We start from the raw sequence: 7,500 nt of genomic DNA on the forward strand, positions 1-7,500 counted from the left end.
TCCAGCCCAGAAACGGCACCTCCATCTACAGGGATCCGACGGAACTACGCCAACCATGCCGGCAAAACAGTATCGCCATCTATGAAAATACGGCGAAACCACATGCAATACCTCCATCTATGCGAATCTGACAACACTACGTCCGCCATGTCGAGCGCACCACAAAACACAGCGCCATCTGTAGGTCTCCCGCGGCATGACGTCCTGCAACGACGATACCGCCATCTATGAGACGCCAAGCCGACCAAGACATCGATGGGCCCACAGTGCCCATCATTCGACCCCACCCACAAAGCCTGCGTCCTCTGTCGACCACAGCACCCCAACGCCAGCGCCTCTGCCGCACGAAATCGTGGACCGGCAATCACTCCACCTGCGCCCCACTCCAACCGCCCAACTCGCAACTCCAGCGGATGAACGGCGGACCTTTCCCGCAGTCGCAATGTGCAATCCACCCCTATAACATGCGTTTCATGAAGAGGTACGTCCAATATGCGACATTCCCGCTGTCCCTATACATGAGCTGCGAGCTGTACCAGTTACGAGCTAGAGACGCGATCGCGTTGCTCTCTGTACGAATGCCGATGCTGAGCGGTCAGCTAGGAGGCGCTCCATCCATGTCGGTACCGGTGAGCGTTGCACTCGCAGTCGCAAAAACGTACGGCAAGTATATTACTCGGAAGAGTCAATGACAGTCCACGCCCCCCTGCGTGGGAAGAGTCTTTCTAGGCCATGACCCACCGGAAGGGCGCAGCGTCCCCCACCCCAGACATGTGACGTCACACCATCGGTATTGACGACTAGACTGATTCCTTATAATCATTTGCCATACACCGGTGGAAGCTGCCGAGACGAGTAACTACATAGCGGGCTCGCCGTGTCACTAATGTACAGAGATACAACAGTTTCGACTGGAACCGGATTAAACGTATACACGGCGCTGATTAGTAATAGATAGAGCCATCAGAATACAGATAATGTATACAACTGTCCGTATACATGCTGAAAGACTCTGCTCACAATGACAACCACACGTCAGCCACACACCCTTATCACGCACTACTCTCTGCCTGTAACACGCACACAGACAATATGTAAGCACCAGCATGGAACAACACCCAGTGCATCCTCTCCGCCACATTAGACAATCCACACTGTCATAACCAGACTGGGAGGTCCACTCAGAAAACAGAATATCCCACCCACCCGACAACCACCATTGCTCAGCCAAGCCACCAACACCCACACATGTCCTACACAGGGGTGCACCCAACATCACAATACTGCCTCCTCTCACAGCACACAAACAATGGCAGGAATGAAAGACACAGGTCTGCCACAAGCATGGAATGAGAGCGCCGCCTGTCATGAGCCAAAGGTGCATCCTGACGTGGCAAATCAGATGATGCCGCAGGCATCCACTTACTATAATCACAATCAACAAACCGGCCGCCCCGCCCCCCATTAAACCTTTCCTTACAACAATGTGTACCTTAACCTAACCTATATCGTACCGTAACCTAACCTATATCGTACCGTAACCTAACCTATATCGTACCGTAACCTAACCTATATCGTACCGTAACCTAACCTATATCGTACCGTAACCTAACCTATATCGTACCGTAACCTAACCTATATCGTACCGTAACCTAACCTATATCGTACCGTAACCTAACCTATATCGTACCGTAACCTAACCTATATCGTACCGTAACCTAACCTATATCGTACCGTAACCTAACCTATATCGTACCGTAACCTAACCTATATCGTACCGTAACCTAACCTATATCGTACCGTAACCTAACCTATGTCGTACCGTAACCTAACCTATATCGTACCGTAACCTAACCTATATCGTACCGTAACCTAACCTATGTCGTACCGTAACCTAACCTATGTCGTACCGTAACCTAACCTATGTCGTACCGTAACCTAACCTATATCGTACCGTAACCTAACCTATGTCGTACCGTAACCTAACCTATGTCGTACCGTAACCTAACCTATGTCGTACCGTAACCTAACCTATGTCGTACCGTAACCTAACCTATGTCGTACCGTAACCTAACCTATGTCGTACCGTAACCTAACCTATGTCGTACCGTAACCTAACCTATGTCGTACCGTAACCTAACCTATGTCGTACCGTAACCTAACCTATGTCGTACCGTAACCTAACCTATGTCGTACCGTAACCTAACCTATGTCGTACCGTAACCTAACCTATGTCGTACCGTAACCTAACCTATGTCGTACCGTAACCTAACCTATGTCGTACCGTAACCTAACCTATGTCGTACCGTAACCTAACCTATGTCGTACCGTAACCTAACCTATGTCGTACCGTAACCTAACCTATGTCGTACCGTAACCTAACCTATGTCGTACCTTAACCTAACCTATGTCGTACCTTAACCTAACCTATGTCGTACCTTAACCTAACCTATGTCGTACCTTAACCTAACCTGTATTGCGCCTTAACCTAACCTGTATTGCGCCTTAACCTAACCTGTATTGCGCCTTAACCTAACCTGTATTGCGCCTTAACCTAACCTGTATTGCGCCTTAACCTAACCTGTATTGCGCCTTAACCTAACCTGTATTGCGCCTTAACCTAACCTGTATTGCGCCTTAACCTAACCTGTATTGCGCCTTAACCTAACCTGTATTGCGCCTTAACCTAACCTGTATTGCGCCTTAACCTAACCTGTATTGCGCCTTAACCTAACCTGTATTGCGCCTTAACCTAACCTGTATTGCGCCTTAACCTAACCTGTATTGCGCCTTAACCTAACCTGTATTGCGCCTTAACCTAACCTGTATTGCGCCTTAACCTAACCTGTATTGCGCCTTAACCTAACCTGTATTGCGCCTTAACCTAACCTGTATTGCGCCTTAACCTAACCTGTATTGCGCCTTAACCTAACCTGTATTGCGCCTTAACCTAACCTGTATTGCGCCTTAACCTAACCTGTATTGCGCCTTAACCTAACCTGTATTGCGCCTTAACCTAACCTGTATGGCGCCTTAACCTAACCTGTATGGCGCCTTAACGTAACCTGTATTGCGCCTTAACGTAACCTATATTGCGCCTTAACGTAACCTATATTGCGCCTTAACCTAACCTATATTGCGCCTTAACGTAACCTATATTGCGCCTTAACGTAACCTATATTGCGCCTTAACCTAACCTATATTGCGCCTTAACCTAACCTATATTGCGCCTTAACCTAACCTATATTGCGCCTTAACCTAACCTATATTGCGCCTTAACCTAACCTATATTGCGCCTTAACCTAACCTATATTGCGCCTTAACGTAACCTATATTGCGCCTTAACCTAACCTATATTGCGCCTTAACCTAACCTATATTGCGCCTTAACCTAACCTATATTGCGCCTTAACGTAACCTATATTGCGCCTTAACGTAACCTATATTGCGCCTTAACGTAACCTATATTGCGCCTTAACCTAACCTATATTGCGCCTTAACCTAACCTATATTGCGCCTTAACCTAACCTATATTGCGCCTTAACGTAACCTATATTGCGCCTTAACGTAACCTATATTGCGCCTTAACGTAACCTATATTGCGCCTTAACGTAACCTATATTGCGCCTTAACGTAACCTATATTGCGCCTTAACGTAACCTATATTGCGCCTTAACCTAACCTATATTGCGCCTTAACGTAACCTATATTGCGCCTTAATGTAACCTATATTGCGCCTTAATGTAACCTATATTGCGCCTTAATGTAACCTATATTGCGCCTTAATGTAACCTACGTTGCGCCTTAACGTAACCTACGTTGCGCCTTAACGTAACCTACGTTGCGCCTTAACGTAACCTACGTTGCGCCTTAACGTAACCTACGTTGCGCCTTAACGTAACCTACGTTGCGCCGTAACGTAACCTACGTTGCGCCGTAACGCAACCCACGTTGCGCCGTAACGTAACCCACGTTGCGCCGTAACGTAACACACGTTGGGCCTTAACCCAACACACGTTGGGCCTTAACCCAACACACGTTGGGCCTTAACCCAACACACGTTGGGCCTTAACCCAACACACGTTGGGCCTTAACCCAACACACGTTGGGCCTTAACCCAACACACGTTGGGCCTTAACCCAACACACGTTGGGCCTTAACCCAACACACGTTGGGCCTTAACCCAACACACGTTGGGCCTTAACCCAACACACGTTGGGCCTTAACCCAACACACGTTGGGCCTTAACCCAACACACGTTGGGCCTTAACCTGCTCTGTAATTGTCATACGACGCGTTAAATTAGTGTAGTGTTGCCTAACTGCAACCCCCGCAATATAGTTTGCTACTCGCACTGCCCGGTCCCCAGTGTATCGCTTCATGTTAAACACCTTGCAGCTATACACTGTAATGTGGATGGCAGCAGGACGTACATGCTCAATGCCCTTTGCAGTTGTTCATTGGCATTTGCAGTTGTTCATTGGCATTTGCATGGCGAAGCACTTAGCCTACGCTGTGGTACGGCCTGTGTCAACTGTCCGCTGATGTTGTACGTCCAAATCACACACTGTACTGCACATTGGTCCTCATGTACTGAATGATACATCGTGGTACATGTGACCGTACAACGACTGCGCCAACAACGGCGAACCATGCGGTCCAAATGTTGTGCACTCAGCTACGTGTCGTCTCCCTATAAGAGCTGGATTGCAGTGTGGTATGCCCTGGATGGCGATCAGCATGAGCCGTCTGTTGATGTAGTGGCGCGTGTTGTCAGACGTAGTCGTCTCTTCTCACACACCGTGATAGCATGGTGCACTGCGTTCCACATCTGCGACATGCGACAGAGGCCGGTTGACAGTCGTTCGCGCAATGGACATCGCATACGTACGGGGGCCACCTTCCACGTGTTCGCGAAGCGTGCACATGTTGTTGCGTGTATGTGGGCAGACATAGTGTGTCGTGACACCTGACACAGGCATGCAACAATCGTTGAATTTGCAAATGGCGATGGACGCCTACGTTTGCTGGTGACGTTACGCAAATGAACAACTGGTAAACCGTTGTGGTGCGGTTGTTCTCGCTAGAGGTGAATCAGTGATGGCGACGATCGGTTGAGCTACCAACCGGTTGTTCCAGCGATACCCACCATGCCCACGAACGTGAATGGCATCTGGGTGTGAAGCGATACGCGGCGGTGGCTGGGTGGGACCGTCCCCGGCCGGTGAGGGGGGGCCTCCCGGCGTGCTGGCCGCGCGGTGCGTGGGCGCACGCGCTACAGCCGGCTGGTGGGGGCGGCCAGTGGCAGGCGCGCCGGCCGACGGAGGCGGCAGGCGGCGCAGCTGCGCGCCGGCGCACCCTGCACGCGGCGCCGTGCGGCCAAAGTAGGTCCTCGCGGGCCCGGTGCGAAGCGCGGTGGACATCTGCAGTGTGCTGGTCCGATTGAGGACTGTGTGCGCTGAGGATGCGCCGCCGCCCGGCGCTCGGCGCCGCGACGCCGTCTGCTGCTCGGTCGCCTCTGCGGTTCTCGCAGGTGGTTTGTATCGCAGCTGTGCGGACGTGTTGGCGCGTGCGCTGTGCTGGGAGAGTTCGCTTCGGCACCCAAGTGGGGCTTTTGTCCCTCTGTGGCGCTGGCGTTGGAGCTGCCGGTCACCGTAGGTGGCGCGTGTTGTCTCCCGCCGGCAATGCCACGACAGCACGCTCCCGGGCCTCTGTCGGCAGCGGCAAGCTCAGTTGGGAGCACGGGTGGTCGCACCTAAAGCGTCTACTCGCCAAACTCCGGGCGATTGCGCCTCTCTCGAACCCGACCAAGTACTTAGGACGGCGCTGCGCGCCGCCGGGACCTGACTGGGTTTCGAGGTGTATGGTGCAGGGGAGCTCAGCCTCCTCCTGTTTGCAGAATAATTGAGCGGACGCTTGCGTGTTCGCGCGGGCCCCCGGGACACACTCCCGGGCGGCCGGCTGCTCAGCTCTAGTTGACGCAGCTCCCTGGTTGATCCTGCCAGTAGTCATATGCTTGTCTCAAAGATTAAGCCATGCATGTCTCAGTACAAGCCGCATTAAGGTGAAACCGCGAATGGCTCATTAAATCAGTTATGGTTCCTTAGATCGTACCCACGTTACTTGGATAACTGTGGTAATTCTAGAGCTAATACATGCAAACAGAGTCCCGACCAGAGATGGAAGGGACGCTTTTATTAGATCAAAACCAATCGGTCGGCTCGTCCGGTCCGTTTGCCTTGGTGACTCTGAATAACTTTGGGCTGATCGCACGGTCCTCGTACCGGCGACGCATCTTTCAAATGTCTGCCTTATCAACTGTCGATGGTAGGTTCTGCGCCTACCATGGTTGTAACGGGTAACGGGGAATCAGGGTTCGATTCCGGAGAGGGAGCCTGAGAAACGGCTACCACATCCAAGGAAGGCAGCAGGCGCGCAAATTACCCACTCCCGGCACGGGGAGGTAGTGACGAAAAATAACGATACGGGACTCATCCGAGGCCCCGTAATCGGAATGAGTACACTTTAAATCCTTTAACGAGTATCTATTGGAGGGCAAGTCTGGTGCCAGCAGCCGCGGTAATTCCAGCTCCAATAGCGTATATTAAAGTTGTTGCGGTTAAAAAGCTCGTAGTTGGATTTGTGTCCCACGCTGTTGGTTCACCGCCCGTCGGTGTTTAACTGGCATGTATCGTGGGACGTCCTGCCGGTGGGGCGAGCTGAAGGCGTGCGACGCGCCTCGTGCGTGCTCGTGCGTCCCGAGGCGGACCCCGTTGCAATCCTACCAGGGTGCTCTTGAGTGAGTGTCTCGGTGGGCCGGCACGTTTACTTTGAACAAATTAGAGTGCTTAAAGCAGGCAAGCCCGCCTGAATACTGTGTGCATGGAATAATGGAATAGGACCTCGGTTCTATTTTGTTGGTTTTCGGAACCCGAGGTAATGATTAATAGGGACAGGCGGGGGCATTCGTATTGCGACGTTAGAGGTGAAATTCTTGGATCGTCGCAAGACGAACAGAAGCGAAAGCATTTGCCAAGTATGTTTTCATTAATCAAGAACGAAAGTTAGAGGTTCGAAGGCGATCAGATACCGCCCTAGTTCTAACCATAAACGATGCCAGCCAGCGATCCGCCGCAGTTCCTCCGATGACTCGGCGGGCAGCCTCCGGGAAACCAAAGCTTTTGGGTTCCGGGGGAAGTATGGTTGCAAAGCTGAAACTTAAAGGAATTGACGGAAGGGCACCACCAGGAGTGGAGCCTGCGGCTTAATTTGACTCAACACGGGAAACCTCACCAGGCCCGGACACCGGAAGGATTGACAGATTGATAGCTCTTTCTTGATTCGGTGGGTGGTGGTGCATGGCCGTTCTTAGTTGGTGGAGCGATTTGTCTGGTTAATTCCGATAACGAACGAGACTCTAGCCTGCTAACTAGTCGCGTGACATCCTTCGTGCTGTCAGCGATTACTTTTCTTCTTAGAGGGACAGGCGGCTTCTAGCCGC

At 51.5% G+C, this 7,500-nt stretch overlaps 1 non-coding gene across 1 annotated transcript in view; it reads left to right on the plus strand.

The window, feature by feature from the left end:
• The first annotated feature begins 5,984 nt into the window (after positions 1 to 5,984).
• The window catches only part of LOC124584018, a 1,910-nt gene continuing 394 nt past the window's right edge, over positions 5,985 to 7,500 (plus strand). Inside the window, exon 1 of the ribosomal RNA XR_006974438.1 lies at positions 5,985 to 7,500. This exon is cut by the window's right edge and continues 394 nt beyond it. This is a non-coding gene — a ribosomal RNA (small subunit ribosomal RNA).

This window comes from Schistocerca americana, unplaced genomic scaffold (genome assembly GCF_021461395.2).
Source record: "Schistocerca americana isolate TAMUIC-IGC-003095 unplaced genomic scaffold, iqSchAmer2.1 HiC_scaffold_47, whole genome shotgun sequence".
Classification (NCBI taxonomy): domain Eukaryota; kingdom Metazoa; phylum Arthropoda; class Insecta; order Orthoptera; family Acrididae; genus Schistocerca; species Schistocerca americana.